At 40.1% G+C, this 20,416-nt stretch overlaps 1 long non-coding RNA gene across 1 annotated transcript; it reads left to right on the forward strand.

Annotated features, from left to right (window-relative positions):
• The first annotated feature begins 6,379 nt into the window (after window positions 1-6,379).
• On the forward strand, window positions 6,380-20,121 carry LOC122548174. The gene is made up of 3 exons (XR_006311184.1): window positions 6,380-7,200; window positions 7,353-7,358; window positions 20,111-20,121. It is a non-coding gene; the product is annotated as an uncharacterized LOC122548174 (long non-coding RNA).
• The last annotated feature ends 295 nt before the right edge of the window (window positions 20,122-20,416 follow it).

Consider the following 20,416-nt stretch of genomic DNA (forward strand, 5'->3'; position numbering starts at 1 on the left):
CAAGGAACTGTGAACCTGCACTCCAAGGTTTCTTTGTTCAGCAACACTCCTCAGGATCTTACCATTTGTATTTCCAAAATGCAGCACCTCTAAGTTAAGTTCCATCTGCTATTCCGCGGCCCAATGGCCCATCTGATCAAGGTCCCATTGCACTCTGAGGTAAACTTCTTCACTGTCCAGTACACCCCCAATGCAAACTTACTAACCATACCTCCTATGTTCACATCCTAGTCACTTATATAAATGACAAAAAGCAGTGGACCTAGCACCAATCCTTCAATCTGAAAAGCAACTCCCTATCACCACTCTCTGTCTTCTACCTTTGAGCAAGTTCTGTATCCAAATGGTTAGTTCTCTCTCTATTCCATGTGATCTAACCATGCTAACCAGTCTATGATGAGGAACCTTGTTGATTGCCTTACTGAAGTCCATATAGATTAAGTCTACCTCACTGCTGTCATCAATCCTTTTTGTTACTTCAAAAAACTCAGTCAAGTTAGTGAGACATGATTTCCCAAACACTAAGCCATGTTGACTATCCCTAATCAGTCCTTGCCTTTCCAATATATGTAAATCCTGTCCTTCGGGATTCCCTCTAACAACTTGCCCGCCACCGATGTCAGGCTCACTGATCTATAGCTCTCTGGCTTTTCCTTAATACCTTTCTTAAATAGTGGCATCATATTAGCCAACCTCCAGTCTTCACTAAACTTGTGACTATCGATGATCCAAATATCTCAGCAAGGGGCACAGTAATCACTTCCATAGATTTCCACAGAGTTCTAGATTACCCCTGATCAGGTCCTGGAGATTTATCACCTTTATGCATTTTAAGACATCCAGCATCACCTCCTCTGTAACGTGGACAATTTTGAAGATGTTGCTATTTATTTCCCCACCTTCTCTATCCCCACATTCTCTATCTTCCATAGCCTTCTCCACAAAAAAACACTGATATAAATTACTCACTGAGTATCTCCCCCATCTCCTGCAGTTCCACACATAGACAGCCTTGCTGATTTTCAAGGGGCTCTATTCTCTCCCTACTTATTCTTTTGCCTTTTGTCTTTAATTTATTTGTAGACTCCCTTTGGATTCTCCTTAATCCTATTTGCCAAAGCTATCTCATGTCCCCTTTTTGCCCTCTTGATTTCCCTCTTAAGTATACTTCTATTGCCTTCTGGGGACTTACTCGATTTCTGCAGTCTGTACCTGATATATTCTTAACCAAAACTTCAATTTCTTTAGTCATCTAGCATTTCCTACACCTACTATTGCCCTTCACGCTAACAGGAACATACTATTTTTGGACTCTCATTATCACATTTTTGAAGGCTTTCCATTTTCCAGCCGTCCCTTTACGCGTGAGCATTGGCCCCAATCAATTTTGAAAGTTCTTGCCTAAAACCATCAAAATTGGCCTTCCTCCAATTTAGACCTTTAACTTTTAGATCCATTCTATCCTTTTCAATTACTGTTTTAAAACTAGTAGAATTATGGTCCCTGGCCCCAAAGTGCTCTCCCACTGACACCTCAGTCACCTGCCCTGCCTTATTTCTCAAGAGTTGGTCAAGTTTTGCACCTTCTCTGGTACATCCACATATTGAATCAGAAAATTTTCTTGTGCACATTTAACAAATTCCTCTCCAACCAAGCCCTTAGCATTATGGCAGTCCCAGTCTCTGCTTGGAAAGTTAAAATCCCTTACCATAACCACCCTATTATTCCTACATATAACTGAGACCACATTACAAATTTATTTCTCAACATCCTGCTGATTATTGGGGTTCCATAATGCAATCCCAATAAGGTGATCATCCCTTTCTTATTCCTCAGTTTGATCCAAATAATTTGCCTGAACATATTCCCAGGAATCTCCTTCCTAAGTACAGATGTAATGTTATCACAAATCAAAAACGCCTTGCCCCCTCTCCTCGATTGCCTCCCCTTCTGTCCTTCCTGTAGCATCAGTATCCTGGAACATTTAAGCTGCCAGTCCTGTCCATCTCTTAACCATGTCTCTGTAATTTCTATGATATCCCAGTCCCATGTTCCTAACCATGCCCTGATTTCATCTGCCTTACCTGTTAGTGCTTTTTGCATTGAAATAAATGCAGATTAGTTTATCAGTCTGGCTGATTCAATGTCATGATGGCCAATCAGATAATCCTCAACTCTACTTTCTTCCCTATAACTCTTGGTAACCTTACTGGTTCATTCTTTGCTTTGTTCCTGCACGCCCTGGCTGTTTGACTTACTCCTTTTCCCAACTGTACATTGTTAGACTGATCTTTTTCCACACCCACCCTGTTTACTAGTTTAAATCCTCCTGAGCAGTTCTAGCAAATCTCCTGGCCAGTATGTTAGCCTGCTTCCATCAGGTGCAATCTGTCCTTTTTATACAGGTCACTTCTACCCCAAAAGACATTCCAATGGTTGTAAAATGTGAATCCTTCTCCCCTGCACTAGTTCCTCCCTGCAAGTGCCATCCATCAGATTTAGCTCCTGTAAATTCCTCATTGCCTCAAACAGCTGCTCCAACTGATCCATGCAATCTGATAGAATTCACAACCGAACACACTTCCTGCAGATATAATCATCAGTAACATCAAAAGTCTTCTGACAAATACTGACTGCAAGGTGTGCCACATTTTTCTCTCCATTTGGCAGATTTGGCTTCAACAAATTGTCAACATTCAGGCTTGCCTCAGCCCCAGAGAGTTTTCAGTGAACTATGTGCAATGTTCTACAAGGTTGATATGATGATACATAGTGAAATGATCGAGAAGCATGAGCTTGAGGGTACATACAGTTTTAACATGAGAACCTAACAACCATATCTGTTGTAATGTTACGTAACTTTTTCACCTGCAACTCATTGAGAAATAGTTAATAGTAATAAAAGATAAGGCTACCCTTCAAAAATGAATAGGCCTGTGTCCACACGTTCTCACAGTTTGTTGGGGAAAGTGTTAGGTACGAAGGGCTTACCTTCCTCTGACCTGGAAACAGTAAACATTTCAGTCAGTACATGAGATAAGATGTATGAGCAGAAGTAAGTTTTTCAGGCCATTGTGTTTGCTCCGCCATTCAATGTCATCATGGCCAATCATATAATCCTCAACTCTACTTTCTTCCCTATAACTCTTGGTAACCTTACTGGTTAAAAATCTGACTCTCAGCTTTGAATATAATATAGAAATATAACAGCCCTCTGTGCAAAAGAATTCCACAAATTCAAAGCCCTCAGTAAAGAAATTCCTCCTACTCCTCACCTCTGTCTTAAGTGTGTGACCTCTAATTCTGAGAATACACCCTCTGGTCTGAGACTGTCCTATAAAGGGACCACCTTTCCACACCTAATCTGTAAAGTCTCCTAAAAATCTTCTTTGTTTCAATAAGGTTGCGTCTCATTCTTCTAAATTCCAATGAGTATAGCCCCAATCTATTCATCCTCCCCTCATATGAAATTGAATCACATGCTGAGTTTATGGTAACAGTGTGGCCAGCTAACCACAGCATGCAAACAGATATAACAGGAGCAAAAGAGAGACCGGGAACTAAGTGTTACTATTCATTAGTATTCTACCAAAGGTTAGCCAGACTACAGGCCTGTAGTGATTGTAACGAGGTTAGCTGGGTGAACCTTATAGAAAATGAGTTCCCTGATTGGGTCTGTTAATGTGATCCACAGGGAGCCCTGACTGACAGATATAAACAGGAGTGTCCAAAGTTCTGTTCACTCCGAGAGCTGGATCTGAGGGAGCTGGATCGATGTCAAGAACTTTCCACGTGTAAATAAAAGGTATTTTGGTGATGAGATACCAGCCTCTCTGGAGTTATTTCAAGGCCGATTGTGTTGACTATGAAAACCATTTTGAGCACTGTTAATATTTCCTGACTCTGGATGACTTGCTAGTGTTTAATGAAAGCATGGTCATTCCAGCTTTGTTTGAAGAAGATATCACAGACAAGACATAAAATGGACACTTGGGATCACCAAGTGCTAGGTCGGAACTTCATCAGAGTGTGGCAGCCTGTGATCTCAAAGGAAGTTGAAGATTATGAGAGACAGATTTTTAACCAGTAAGGTTACCAAGAGTTATAGGGAAGAAAGTAGAGTTGAGGATTATATGATTGGCCATGATGACATTGAATGGCGGAGCAAACACAATGGCCTGAAAAACTTACTTCTGCTCATACATCTTATCTCATGTACCTGACTGAAATGTTTACTGTTTCCAGGTCAGAGGAAGGTGAGCCCTTCATACATAACACTTTCCCCAACAAACTGTGAGAATGTGTGGACACAGGCCTATTTATTTTTGAAGGGAAGCTTTAACTCTTATCGCTATTAACTGTTAACTATTTCTCAATGAGTTGTAGGTGAAAAAGTTACATAACATTACAACAGCTATGGTTGTTAGGTTCTCATGTTAAGTAAGTATGACCTTGGTAGTAACCTCAGCTAGTACCAAATTGAACCTGCACTGTTGATGTCACTCAGCATCACAAATCAGCTGTCCAGCTGTAATGAAAGGCACACTATCTTGTTAATTATACTGTTTTCAATCTTGGTTTCCTCATGGACACTGTTACATATCTCTTCTCATTATTTTTAAAGCAGCACCCATCCATCCGATTATTAAGATTATGGTTTACCTTGTCAAATCACTATTTAAATGATTATTCAGTTTTAGGGTTCCATAAAGAATAACTGTATTTCATAACTAAGGTATTTACTTTGGGAATTATTAACTGAGCTTGTCTTCCACCCATTCATTTTGAAATCTGTGGTTGCTCTGATGTTACTGTACATTACGTCACCACTCAAAATGATAAACATTTTTTGAGGGATGTTTGCATTTATAAACAAATTGGGAATAAATATTACTTGTGTAATATTTACAATGTTGTACAATTTGTAATGATTCATAAAGCAGCATGTCTTGGAGGGATAATCTATGCAAAACACTATTTATTGACTAATTGTGGTTTGTATAAGTTACTCAAACACAGTCATGCTATTAAGTGGCTAAATTTTCTTTCTTACCTAACAAAGACAAAATACTACAGATGCTGGAAATCTGAAAGAAAGATCAAGAATGCTAGAGAAACTCAGTAAGACTGGCAGTATCTGAACAGGTCATACCAGACTTGAAACATTAACTGTTTCTCTTTCCATAGGTGCCATTGGACTTACTGAGTTCCTTCAGTATTCTCTGTGTTTTTCTTTCTTAGCTGGTGGTCTTATTTATGGTGGTATATTGTCACTTACTCAAACTATTCTAAATACTGTCCTAATTCCAGAAATCAGTAGAAAAGAGCATTATTATTGAACCACTAAAAGGACCATGTCTTTTTGTTTTGTGTTTCTAAAAACTTGAAATGAGAAAGAGCTGTTTCAAAAACCAATGTTTGAAACAGATTTTCTGCAGTTTTGACCTGACACCCATGTCAGACATCATGTAAGCAACTGCTTGAACAGGTAATAATTGAAAGTGAGGACTGTAAATGCTGGAGATCAGAGTCAAGATGAGAGTGGTGCTAGAAAAGCACAGCAGGTCAGGCAGCTCCTGCTTCTCGGATGCTGCCTGACCTGCTGTGCTTTTCTAGCACCACTCTAATCTTGGGGTAGTAATTGAAATTGAGCTGCAGATAGTTTGGAGGATGTATAAGGCTTTTGCTGGCAACAAGAAGTTCATTGGTGTATGGACTGGTGACAATTATCAATGGCAGAAACCTTTTTGCCTGCCAACAGCTGTGCAATTAATTCGCCGGTAGCTTAGAGCTGGGAATAAGCTACAACAAGAAAGACCAATGTTCAGTTCTTCCCCAACTTGAGTCCCTACTCTCTGCAGTCAAAACTCTAAATAGCCAGTTTATCTTCCCTGTTATTGTTGTTATAAACTGTTCCTTTTAACTGATGTCAAAAACTTTTTATAAGTGAACGGCCACCTTGGGCCTCTTACCAAACAGAGGAAACACCTGGAGAAAGACAACTAAAGCAACGTGCTGGCCAGCAGAAGAGTCAAAGACTATCTCAACAATGGAACCTGGGCACAAAGACTATTCATCTGTCTTTTCAAATTTCCCTTCACCAGAACCTATTTTATGCTGTCTGTTCATGTGTGTGGATGTGTAAGTGGGAGTTTAAAATGGGATTAAAGTTTTAATTAGTTATGTTATGCACCAGCAGTTTATAATTGTTTGCCTGCAGCAAGAGTTCTAATTACTTGTAATAAATGGTGATTCTTGTTTAGTCCAAAAATGTGGTCCGTGCTTTCTGTCAATCTGGATCTGAAAGTCAGGTTCATTGTGGAATTTTGCATTCTTGATTAAATCTTTACCTTTTGTGACAACTCCATGGATAGCAGGGCTCAATTTCCAGTGTGTTACTCCAGTGAGTTATAACATCAACAGATTAACAGATAATCTATAATTTATCCTGATTTTTCTATTTACCTTCTATCAACTCCTTTTCAATTGTATTTTTAAAATGTAAATTTCTACACAGTCTATATAACACAGGATATTGAAAGCGTACTGGAGTAATAGAATTTCAATTGAGATTCCTTTGTGTTGTGAATGGAATGAAAACCTGTTGAAAACCCTGCTCAAATGTGTTACTGAAACAATATAACTTGGATAGTACCAGTCCACATATTTGGATGAAATTATGATGTATTTTTTGAGAAATTCTTTCCCTACAGTGTGTTCTCAGTCTTGCCTTCTTAAATTGTTACATTGTGGTGCGAAGCCAAACAGAACAAGATGTTTAGTTAGCTGATCTTAAATGGTTGAAGAGGTGAAACACACTGTAGTTGGTATTAAGTTTCCTGGGCAAAGAAAAAACTTTAGTCAAGGATCTTACTGTTTATTGCTGTAGTGGCCTTGCTGAAAATATCCAGATTATTTTAATGTTTCAGTTGTTCTTTTGAAAGGGTTTTTGATCAGTTTTCATTTAGCAAGACATGCAAAGAAAAGCTACCATAGGTTGAAGCATATAAATTAAACCTTTTCTTTTCTGGCCACATGTGTACTTTTCATGTTTTGGTGACCATGATAAGATTGTTTTACATTTTTTTTGTTGTTTTGTTAAAACCAGCTTCTTATATTTAAAACCAGAAAGCACCATCCATTGAAGGCCAGAAAAAATTAGGAGTGTGAGAGAGGATTGGGATCCCAAAGTTGCTTAAGGTATGAACATGTTTTAAGTAGGATTTTCAGCCTTGAGTATTGGGTATCATTAGTTTGGTCCCATTGGTAATGAAAAAAGATGTATTTGATTGTGAGTGTGTCTTACATTATCCAAATAGAATGGGAAGGTGAAAGAAGAGTTTGAAGGGCAGGAAATTGTTGAATTCCATTGATTGTTGACTTTTACTGTTCTGTATCTGTTTTCATTCAGTTACTTCGTTTATTTCAGTTACTTGTCAATGCTTTCCACTCCACCTCTACATATATTCAGGTACAGACTATTGGCCATTCTTGAGTGCTAGTAACTTCCATTTAGCAAGGTGATTGTATAAAATATTAAGCTGTAGAGGAAAAGCAGGAACTGAAACACTCGGCTGATCAGGGATTTTTTCCATATGTATGAAAAATAATGTAGCTGTCTCTTGTTCAGGCATATTAAACATAGTGTTTCTTATATGTGCAGAGTTATTATTTTGCACTGTGTTCAGAATGAAATCCTTCACATTGAAACCCTTCTATTGGAAGGATGTTGTGAAACTTGAAAGGGTCCAGAAAAGATTTACAGGGGTGTTGCCAGGGTTGGAGCTTTTGAGCTATAGGGAGAGGCTGAATAAGCTGGGGCTGTTTTCCCTGGAGCGTCGGAGGCTGAAGGGTGACCTTATAGAGGTTTATAAAATCATGAGGGGTATGGATAGGGTAAATAGACAAGATCTTTTCCCTGGGGTTGGGGAGTCCAGAACCAGAAGGCATAGGTTTAGGGTGGGGGAAAGATTTAAAAGCGACTTAAGGGGCAACATTTTCAGGCAGAAGGTTGTGCATGTATGGAATGAGGTGCCAGAGCAAGTGGTGGATGTTGGTATAATAACAACATTTACAAAATATCTGGATGAGTATATGACTAGGAAGAGTTTAGAGGGATATAGGCCAAGTACTGGCAAACAGGACTAGATTAGGATATCTGGTCGGCATGGATGAGTTGGACTAAAAGGTCTGTTTCTGTGCTGTACATCTCTATTACTCTATGTTGGCAGTCAGGACCACTTTTTTAAAGAAAGGCTTGAAAAGCTAAACATTTATGTATTTCTGAATCAAAAGGCAAAGATGCTGAGAATACTCTAAGTTCTGCAGCATCTGTGAAAGAGAAAAGAATTGAGAATTCAAGACTTTGCATCAGAACTCACGACTCTCGTTTCTTTCTCCACAAATGCTGCAGACCTGCTGCGGAGTATTTTCAGCGTTTTCTCCTTTTTATTTCAGATTTCCAGTATCTAGTATTTTGCTTTAGGCTTAATGTAAATCTGAAGCTACTGATTTTGCATTTTGCTTCATTCTTGGCCAACACTCTACCAATCAGATATTTCACTCACAACAATACCAATTATCATGCCGTAATCCTTAAGCATGTTCATCATCTGTTGCTTTTGCCCTCTGCTGTTGTCTTTCATGCAGGAGAGAGATTGGTAAATATTAGTGGAGTATTTTAGGTTTAGGACCAAATGTTACCTTTTTATTCAAACATAGTAAACACACAATATATGCAAGTCAAGACATAACTCACCTGAGGTTGCTGGAGAGAACCATCTCCTAACAATCATGTGATCTTGCATCACTTCCCAATGATGATGTGAACTATCTCATTTACTGATTCACACTTACCCTTTATACAATCATTTTAAAAATACTGAAAATACATTACCTATTTTCTGTGTTTTAAATAAATATACAAAATCTAGCAAGCAAATTGTGCTGTTAATTTCTCAGCAGACCTATACTAGTTTGGTATTACCTACTTTTTTTTATTGTAGAGACTATATTCAGAGAAAATTAATTTGGCATATTTAATATTTTCATCACTATTAGTGCAGAGATACACTTCCATTGGCATACCTTGATTCTTTATGAATATAATTGGTGTGTTATGCTTGATCAGTGACCATTTTTCACCTTGCAGCCAGAAGAGGTGGCGTTGATTTGGGATTTTATTTGTAGGATTTCAGATCATGATAGGAGTTCCAAAAGGCTCCATTTTGAGACTGTTGCAGTTAATGTTTTTAATTAAAGGAAAAGCACAGCAGGTCAGGCAGCGTCAAGAAGCAGGAGAGTCAACATATGGGGTGTAAGCCCTTCGTCAGGAATACGATAACACGTAGACTCTCCTGCTCCTCAGACGCTGCCTGACCTGCTGAGATTTACAGTGCCACCACTTTTGAACTCTGACTCTCCAGCATCTGTAGTCTTCACTTTCTCTTAATTAAAGGATTATGTGGAACTATTTACAAGTTTGAAGGTGATGTAAAAATTGCACAGGAATTAAGAGTTTAGATCAAGTCAGTCAGAGTTGGATAAACCAGGGAACCAGGCTTATGTGTGAATAATTGAAGCTTTATATTGTATTTGGATCTGTAAAGGTCCAGCATTCATTGCAAACTCAATGTAGACAACCCAAAATGGAAAGTTCATGAAAAATGAATTTGACCGAGGCTTCTGTTTCCAGGCAACCAAATGGGTGAACTTCAAATTATCACTTTGGATTTCAATTTTTAAAATATTTTCAATCATTTTTGCAACTGAGTTTGTTTTTCTGTGGAATGTAGCTTCTTTTATTCACCCTCTACTCTAAAATATCTCCCACTATTGGTCAAGATAAATAAAATGCTCCAGTTTGGCACACATCATCAGAGACCAGATGGAAGAGCTAAGATGGAGGTCAGAGTCTAGCGGGAGTCCTATTAAGTTATCTTCTATGGGAATTGTCCAGGAAGAAGTTTTAATTTCTGAAGTGCAATTCTCCTGCTTCCCAGCAGACGGTTTTGACTTACCTCCACAGATACTCAGATAGACAAATATATGTTTAACAGTTGTGCAATGACAGAACTGATCTCCCCACACCTGCCGCTCCCTTAATCGCTCACACTAATGTGGGGGTCTGATTTCTCACCCAGACTCCTCTTTACCAACCCCCACCTCACAAATGCTTCTTACCAGACCTGACTAGCCTCCACTACCCAATAACATCCCCTCCAACCTAAATCGTTCCCAACATCCAACTACACCTCTGATCCAAAGTGATGAGCATCCAATCGGACTAACTGCCCCCCCATCCCCCACCACCCAGGCTGACTAGCCTCCACAAACCTGTCTGAACCAAACCGAGGAGCCTCGCTCCTGACAACCCTTCTTGAGCTGACCCAACTGCCCACCTTATGCAGCTCACACACCTTGACCTCCTGCTGTCCTACCTACTTAGCTCACCCATCTGCCCAACCTTCCACCCAACCCATTCATCCTTTTCATCCGAGACATTTAGAGTTGCCTAATGGCAATTAGTATCATTAAAAAGGGGATGTTTCTAGTGTTAACCCCAATGCTACTGCTCTAAGATGAAGCACTTTGTGGGACTGTACGCTGTGCCTTCTTAAAATGTGTCAGGCTCAGAAGAACCAGCCAGAATAACACAACAGCATCAGGGCAGAAAAAACGTTCAAGTTGAGCAGCAATCAGGTGACGATTGTAGCTCTGCAGAAGATCTGGGACTCTCTTTTTGGTTGAATAATTATTTAAAACTGGGAGGTATGCCTGACCAGCAGAGAATGCAATAGGTATTGTGAGAAAGGTAAGTTTGAAAGGCACTTCTCAATTTACATACAAGATTCCAAGACTAGTTTCTGGAGACCTTGTGAAAGAAATCTAAGTATCACCATGTCAACAAAGGTCATAATGAATTGGGAGTTGATTCTATCTCTTTTTAGTTGGATCTTCATCTTTCAGCATTTCCACAGCATGATATTAAAATAATGTGGATATTTAAACTTTTAATTACAGCTATGAGGAATTAAGAACAAGAAATCTGTCAGCTGTACATTTTATGTTTCCTAGTCTAAAACTGTAAGCAGGTAATGCTATCTCCTGTTGTCTTGATGTGAGTTTCATTGCAAATGTTACTTTCAGTAGTGCAATTGACTGAGCTTTTTAAATGTCATGACAATACATGCAACACTAACTTATTACATACCACAGTTCAGATTTGTCTTTTGGCAAAATCCCTGGAGTTGTTGTGTGTCATGTTTGGACAACAATAATTCAAATATCAGTAACTAAGGAATTTTTCAAATACTTCAACATGTTTCTAAATAACTAGTTTCACAGCTTTATAATGGGAGGTATGTAATAAAGCCAGAGAATGATTGTGATGCAGAATGAGCCATCAACCTCTCCTGTTTGTGCTGGCTTCTGAGAAGAGAAACTCCTCCAGTTTCACTTCCCTGTTCTCACCCCCATAGCCTTGCAATTTTCTTCACTTCAGATAATTAACCTTTTCTATGTTGAAGGCGTCAACCTTCTCCACATTCTCAGACCATAACCATTTTGGGTAAGGGAATAGATTCTTCTTCACTGTGCCATTGCCTTTTTGGTCAGACATCGGAAATCAGTGTCCTCTGTTTTTTAGTCCCTCCCATTAATGGAACAGTTTCTTTTGACCTAGTCTGTAATGTCACATGACTTTGAAGACCTTTGGCAAATCTTTTAAACTTCTTTCTCCAAGGAAGAGTCCCAACTTCTTCAATCATTCTTTGATATAACAGAGGTTCCTCATCACTGGAACCAGTTTCATGAATCTTTTTTCTGCAGTCCTCCTCTAGTGCATTCACATCCTTCCTAAAAGTGTCTAGAACTGGATGCAATATTCCAGATGAGGTCTAATCAGAGTTTTATAAAGGTTCATCGTAAATTGCCCAGATTCCTTGTGTTTTACTAATCACTCGCTAATCTGTCCTGTTATAGAACATAGAACAGTTATCTTCAATTATTAATTTACACACATACACCCAGATCTCTCTGCTCCTGGAGCTGCTTTATTTTATCTTACTCTTTGTGTTCTGTCTATATGAATTAATCATGTCAGACTTCTCAGTCCAGAATTTTATCTGCTACTTCACCACCTATTCCACCAACCCATTGATATCCTCTTAAAATCTATCAGTACAGTAGAGCTGTTGCTCAGTTCTGCACGAAGCATCAACCTGATCTTCATGCTTAGATTCTAGGGTGGGAGTGAACTCTAAGGTTTCTTGATTTTGAGGGTATTACTACCTGAGGCCCAGTCTCCAAAATGTTGGTTGTTGATCAAGTGTATACCGACCAGTTCTTTTGTATGAGTGTAGCTTGTCCCAACAGCAAGATCTTGCCTTTTCATGCCTCAACACAGGTAGACATCCTTCTAGCTGCCAAGCATATTCAATTCCCTGTGTAACACAAAGAACATTGATATATCTGGGGTTTGATGAGGAGCAAAGTGATGTGGTTTTGTTTCATCTGGTTTCAGTCTTCCTGAAGTCATATTTTAATCTCCTGTGTTCAATTCTACATGTGTTTTGAGACATGTATCTGTGGATAATTGAGTCACTGATTGTGAGATTACATCTGAGGCGAAAATAGCCTGTCCTCCATACTGCACATATGCATGACTGGAAGCAGAAGGATTTTGCAAGGTTGACCTTTTACTCTTGGAGTAATGACAGACCTTTTGTGAACCATGTGTTTTTTTTTCAAATTGTTTCAGTCCCATTTGTTTCTTTTGCAGATACACCGTGTTTGTGACTTGCATCTTTTCCTCAAAATGTCACCAGTATTATTTCTTGTCCTATAAGAGCAACAGTTCTCACAGGGATGTGTTGTGCATGTGTGTCTGCGTGGGTATGTGTATGCATGCGTACCTTTGCATGTCATTAATGCAGATTTGCAGACAATCTGGTTGACTAAATGATTAAGCAAAGTGTTTCCATTTTAGTTTTTGAATAACCAAGCTATTCTTCAATTCACAATACAGTAAAAGAATGTTTCACTTGATTGCTTTAAGAAAGTCAAAGGTTTGTGATTATAATGCACTACAGTTACATTTCCATCACAGGGAATATTATATTGTGGTGAAGACTTAGACTTGGTTCCTCCAGCATTGTCACTTTGCCATCAGCCCTGGTCTTTTACAATCTCTTTGGCTTCAGTCCAGTTGGTCATAGAGTCATAGCGTCATAGAGATGTACAGCATAGACAGAGACCCTTCAGACCAACTTGTCCATGCCGAAGACAGAGACCCTTCAGACCAACTTGTCCATGCCGACTAATCCAGTCCCAACCCAATCTAGTCCCGCCTGCCAGCACCCAGCCCATATCCCTCCAAACCCTTCCTATTCATATACCCATCCAACTGCCTCTTAAATGTTGCAATTGTACCAGCCACCACCACATCCTCTGGCAGCTCATTCCAAACACATACCACCCTTTGCATGAAAATATTGCCCCTTAGGTCCCTTTTATATCTGTCCCCTCTCACCCTAAACCTATGGCTTCTAGTTCTGGACTCCCCGACCCCAAGGAAAAGACTTTGTTGTTTGTCCTATCCATACCCCTCATAATTTTGTAAGCCTCTATAAGGTCACCCGTCAGCCTCTGACGCTCCAGGGAAAACAGCCCCAACCTGTTCAGCCTCTCCCTATAGCTCAAATCCTCCAACCCTGGCAACCCTTTCAAGTTTCACAACATCTTTCCAATAGGAAGGAGAACAGAATTGCACGCAATATTCCAACAGTGGCCTAACCAATGTCCTGTACAGCCACAACATGATGTCCCAACTCCTGTACTCAATACTCTGACCAATAAAAGAAAGCATACCAAATGCCGCCTTCACTATCCTATCTACCTGCGACTCCACTTAAGGAGCTATGAACCTACACTCCAAGGTCTCTTTGTTCAGCAACACTCCCTAGGACCTTACCATTAAGAATATAAGTCCTGCTAAGATTTGCTTTCCCAAAATGCAGCACCTCGCATTTATCTGAATTAAACTCCATCTGCCACTTCTCGGCCCATTGGCTCATCTGATCAAGATCCTGTTGTAATCTAAGGAAACCTTCTTCGCTGTCCACTACACTCCAATTTTGGTGTCATGATTAGATTAGATTCCCTACAGTGTGGAAATAGGCCCTTCGACCCAACAAGTCCACATCGACCCTCTGAAGAGTAACCCCCCCCGACTAATGCACCTAACAATATGGACAACTTAGCATGGCCTATTCACCTGACCCACACATCTTTGGATTGTGGGAGGAAACCGGAGTACCTGGAGGAAACCCACGCAGACACAGGGAGAATGTACAAACTCCACACAGACAGTCACCCAAGGCTGGAATCGAACCTGGGACCCTGGCGCTGTGAGGCAGCAGTGCTAACCACTGAGCCACCGTGCCACCCATAAATCTGCAAACTTATTAACTATACCTCTTATGCTTGCATCCAAATCATTTATATACTTGACAAAAAGTAAAGGACCCAGCACCTTGTGGCACTCCACTGGTCACAGGCCTCCAGTCTGAAAAACAGCCCTCCACCACTACCCTCTGTCTTCTACCTTTGAGCCAGTTCTGTATCCAAATGGCGAGTTCTCCCTGTATTCCATAAGATCTAACCTTGCTAACCAGTCTCCAAAGGGGAACCTTGTCGAATGCCTTACTGAAGTCCATATAGATCACATCTACTGCTCTGCCCTCACCAGTCCACTTTGTTACTTCTTCAAAAATCTCAATCGAGTTTGTGAGACATGATTTCCCAGGCATAAAGCCATGCTGACTATCCCTAATCAGTCCTTCCCTTTCCAAATACATGTACATCCTGTCCCTCAGGATTCCCTCCAACAATTTGCCCACCACTGACATCAGGCTCGGTGGTCTATAGTTCCCTGGTTTGTCCTTACTATACTTCTTAAAGAGTGGCACCATGTTAGCCCACCTCCAGTCTTCTGGCACCTCACCTGTGACTATCGATGGTACAAATATCTCAGCAAGAGGCCCAGCAATCACTTCCCTGGCTTCCCACAGAGTTCTCGGGTACACCTGATCAGGTCCTGGGGTGTCCCATTCTTGAAGGTCATTCTTAAATGTAGTTTGCCAGGTCTTCCTTGGCTAGCTTCATTATCTTTTTACATCTGGTGGTATCCATTCTACTACCAGTCTGTCAGAGTGTATGTCCAGGACATAAAGTTTGCGTCTCATCAGTTTCAGTTATCTTCACCACAATACCCCACATGTGCCTCTAATAGTCTGCTGCAGTTCTTCGTTTTGATGATGTCCCTTTGTGTGATGGTGAAAGATGTCCAACTTGCATGACACCTTTGCTGTTCTTTTCCATATATCACCGACCTGGATTCTGTCTGGTATTAGTATAGATATGTGGAGTAGCTGCTTCATAGCTGTGCTGATGGTGTTGGAAGTGTACACAATATGCATTGGCTTAGAGCTGTTGCTTTGCTGATTCTTATATGGGCATCAGTTTCTACACCAGCCTTCCTCGAAATGTTGCTTCCAGATTGGGGAAGCTCTTCTGTTGCCCAGTGTGTGGGGGCCTTATTGCCTTATAGAATATTGGCCTGAAGAAAACCATTTTTTGGCCAACAAGGCAATGTCATCTATGAAATCCAGGTCCTTCAAAAATGGTGTTGTCGCTGGATGCTAAAATCTGCATCACCTTACTCATGATCAATTCAATAACCAGGAGGCAAAGAAATGAGAAGAGCATGTAGCCTTCCTGTATGCCTGAGAATATGTTTAAGAGAGTCCATGGTGCCCATATTAATCTTGTTGCAAAAACTGGATATGGCACCTTTTTACAACGGTAGCATATTCGTCTGGGATGCCATACCTGCCTTATCATGTACCAGACTGACTGCCAGTTGGTGCAATCAAAAGCCTTCTTAAAATCGCTTAAGTTGAGGACATGTAGTTTAGATATTCTAAACTTTGCCCTACGATGTTCCTGAGTGTAAAGATTTACTCTCAGCATGATCTGACAGTCTGGAAACTTGCCTACTCTTTACACAGGGTACCGTCTACGTCTACTTTTAATCTCTTGTGGTGAGGTATATATTTTAAAAGTAAACCAAATTGACTGAACTGAGTGTTGACAGAGTTCCTTAAATTCCTCTGCCTCTTTAATTTCTTCTCATCCTTAAAATTATGTCCTTTTACCAAGCTTTTGGTTGTCTTGCTTAATATTTTCTTTCATGAGTTGGTATTCGTCTATGTGCAACACATCTCTGTGAGACATTTCAGAACTTTTCGTTACACTAAATATGCCCAATAAATGTACATTTCTGAAAGCGAGCTAAAGAAGGAAGTTGCTTGATCACAGTAATCTGAGGTTTCTCTCAGCTGTCACTTTGTAGGTTAAGCATAATTCATTGTAATAGACAATGGATTTCCAACTAGATGAATGAAAATTGGTGGCCTACTTTATTTTATCCTCACATAATGAGACTGGTAAGGCAATTTACAATAACATCTTTGCGATAGATATCTACAAACTCCTCTAATTCGACATCCCTTCAAATCTGGTCCCTTGTAAATTTCCAATCATTATCACTCCACCATTTGTGGCCACACCTTCAATTGTCTCAGCTAGAAGCCCTGCAGTTCCCTGTCTCCACTCTTTGCCTCTCTAGCTCACATTCTTTTAGTCTGTAACTTTATATTTCTTTGTGTGGTTTGGTGTTATACTTTATTTTGAATTTTTTGTAAGGACATGTCTGGGGGTGTTTTCTCACACTAAAGGTGCTGTAAAATATAATTTGTTGCTTGAGATGTATAGACAGTATTGTCATCTTTAATAAGAAGGGTGTTTTGAAATATTGGTGTTTGAGACTCATTTGCTTTGTCATGAGCTTTATGTTAATACTGCTCCCTGCAAATTCAGATAGCAGCCTTGAGTATCTTGGGTGGTTAGAATGTGCGATGTCAATGCTCAGATGGTTGCAAAGATAGCACCAGTGACATCAGCAAAAGTGAGTTCTTCGAAAGTGCTTTGGCACATCTGTAGGCAGAGCTCTGCTTATGTTTCCTTTGTAACATTTAGTGCCATCACCATCTGTGGTAACAGTATGAAATAACAAGACCTTCGGTGGATTTGACCCATTTTTAAACCAATTTGTTTTATGTATTGTAGTTGCTTCTCTATCCAACAGCAAATTTTACAATCTACCCAAAGTGGTAAAAATAAGACTTGGGTACCCAATATCTTTTCAACATGAGAGTATTAAATATTTTTATGGTATTGTTCAAAGTGCAACACAAACTGTTCTGGTGTCCGCTGTTGTACTGAAATGTCTTTTTAACGATTATTGCAGCAGAAGGCAAAATGTGCATTTAATTTCAGTGAGCCAATGCTCAGGAGTTTGACTCATCCCAACAGTGTAGTTATACAGACAGTGCCACTAGAGAGCTGGCATTCCCTCCTATTTGTCACCTAACAGTGGCATTGTCAACATATGCAATCATGAGTCTTCAAGTACTTATATACTGTAACCCTCCTTTATTTACAGTAGTTTACTTTCACTTACTTACTTAGTCATTGTAACCATTAATGTCATTGTTACTATTAATACCATTTCTCCCATCCCCTCCCTCCCAAAGTCTGACCCTCACAGGCTGAGCCAATACAGGACTCTGACTGGATGTCCCATTCTGATTTGTGTGAGATCAGTGCTAGGGTGGGATGATGGTGTTTATGGAATACTGTACAAAGTGGTACAACAATGTGACGTAGTATGTCTATAACTGTTGCACATCCTGTGATAATCAAACTCAATTACACTACTTGGCTGAAATAACATCAATGTCTTCCTGTTCCTCCGGAATGGCCCTTCTGACTTCCTGGTTCTTAAACATACTATCCGCCCTTACCTTTAGATTGGGCAGGATGTTTGTATCCAGAGTTTTATCTTGTATGCTGCTTTTTGCTATGGCTTTTCTCTGATTGTTTGACCTTCCTCTAGTCTTGGTCTTGTCACCTGGTGATGCCTGCCTTGAGACAACTTTGCTGAGAAAGTTTCTGTGATGAGCTAAAATTTCTCTTCCTTGAGGTTTTTAGCAGACAATAAATTTGACTGGATAGATTTACCTTGCCAGATAGTAGAATGATTTAACAAGCATCCACAAATCCTCATTCATGAATTGAATACTTAATCCAATACTAATTCTCCTCAGAACCATGTCTGTCAAAGATCTTTTCCAGCGCTTTAGTCACTGAATCTGCTTTGGTTGACTTGTCACTTCAGTCCATCTTGAATAAGAATTGAATTGGACTAGATACATCTCTGTAAAATTAAATAAATCTGTTGCTAGCCTCTCTCATGACATTTCTGGAAATCTTGACAAAATTTTTGGCTGTATAGTAACTTAATTTGTAAGGTGCATGTGTGGCATGACAGAATGTAATCCCATATGTCTTTTGATGTTCTTGGCCGCCACATTGGTTGTGCTCTTGCTGTGTACTTCAAGATTCCTTAGATGTCCCGCATGCACTATCCTTAGGATTTCTCTTTGCATTGACTTTGCATTAGCAGTTTTACAGTCGTACATCAAGAAATTGCCAAGTGATGATTCTGCTCATGTGCCTTTTCAGCACTTGCTCTGCCAGACTATATTTTGATTATCCTTGCAGCCAGAGTTGACTGATTTTTGTGCATTCTTTTGTCAGATTCTGTTTTCATCTGACTTTCCTTCAGTATCTGATATCTATAGAATAGAACTCCACTTCGACAAAGAATAAACCTTCTTTTTCTGCCTGATCCACTGCTACTTTGAGACTGTATCTCCTGTTACCTGTGTCTTGCCTGGAGTATTGACTATTTTCATGCGTAGAGGCATTACTGAGATTTATTTTGAACTCAAAAAGGTTGCCTAGGGCTTGTAGTTTGTCTCAACCACAGACTTCAGTCCACTGAGGTATTCTGCAAACCTTTCACATCCTTAGCACTAACGCTTCATTCTCTATACTAGTGTAAGTCTCTTCAGTCTCTGTCATAGCTTTCTATGTAAAACAGACCACTTTTCGTGTTCTGACAGTTATACTTTAGGCCTGCTCCCATTTCCTGTAGATGATGTAGTTATAGTGAATGAACCTGGATTGTAACGTGCTAGATGATAAATAGAAAGTAATTTCTCTTTTACCTTTTTAAAAGCTGCAGTCTTGTGCTGACTCAGATACCAATGCCAGTTTTTATTTCAAAAGATCTGTTATAGGTTGTGAAAGATTGGCCAAAGTAAGGATGAACTTTCCGACCTGATTCATCTTGCATAAGAAGAGTGACCATCATTTATGCAAGTTGGTGCTAGTACTTCTAGCACTCAGGTTCCCTTGCTAAGCATCGATTGCCCTAATCATGGTGACTGCGAAGCCACTGTCCATTGCCATGAAAACCTATTTGGCTGACTAATGTCATTTAGGGTAGGGAAACTGCCATTCTCATCTGGACTGGCCGAGATATGGCTTTAGACCCATAATGTTGTATTTGATCCTAACTACTCTCTGAAGGTTGCTCGGTCGTATTAAGAATGTCTCAAAATATGACTACAGAGAAACTACCTGGTGTTGACTGAGGCATCAGGGATGACAACAGAAAATTCAGCCGTGTTGACCCTGTAAAGTCCTTATTGAAATCTAGAGACTTGTGTCAAAAGTGGGAGAGTTGTCTCACAGGCTAGTTAAGAAACAGCCTGACACAGGAATGATTTCAAGAGTAAGGCTAACAGACAATGACCCAAACAGAACACCACCATCTCCACCAGTAGGGCAGACCCACCAGAGGTGGTGACCTAGTGGTATACAGGCAGGGGGGAGTTGCCCTGGGAGTTCTCAACATAGACTTAGTATCATATGAAGACTCATGATATTCCGGTCTAAAAACATGACCAAGGAAGTCACCTACTCATTACTGCACACCTCTGCAGTCCTGCCACACCCAGTCATGAATGATTGGGATAATTAAACAACTATCAAGAGGAGGAGGCTCGACACATATCCAATGATGAGGATGCCCAGCTCATCAGTGATATAGATCAGGCTGAACTTTATACAACAACAGTGCTGAATGAATGATCCAATTTGGCCTCCTCTAAATGTCCCAAGCATCAGCAATGCAAATTTTAAGCCGATTCAGTCCACTTTGTGTGATATCAAGAAACAGTTGGAGACACTGGATATTGCAAAGGCGATGGGCGCTGACAACATTACTGAAGTACTGAAGACTTGTGCAGTGGCACTTCCTATGTCCCTAGATAACGTGTTCCAATACAATTACAACACTGGCATCTACTCAAGAATGTGAAAAATTACCCAGGTGTGACCTGGGCAGGATAAGTTCAACCTGGCCAATTACCACCTTCATCAG

This window comes from Chiloscyllium plagiosum, chromosome 3 (assembly GCF_004010195.1).
Source record: "Chiloscyllium plagiosum isolate BGI_BamShark_2017 chromosome 3, ASM401019v2, whole genome shotgun sequence".
Lineage (NCBI taxonomy): Eukaryota > Metazoa > Chordata > Chondrichthyes > Orectolobiformes > Hemiscylliidae > Chiloscyllium > Chiloscyllium plagiosum.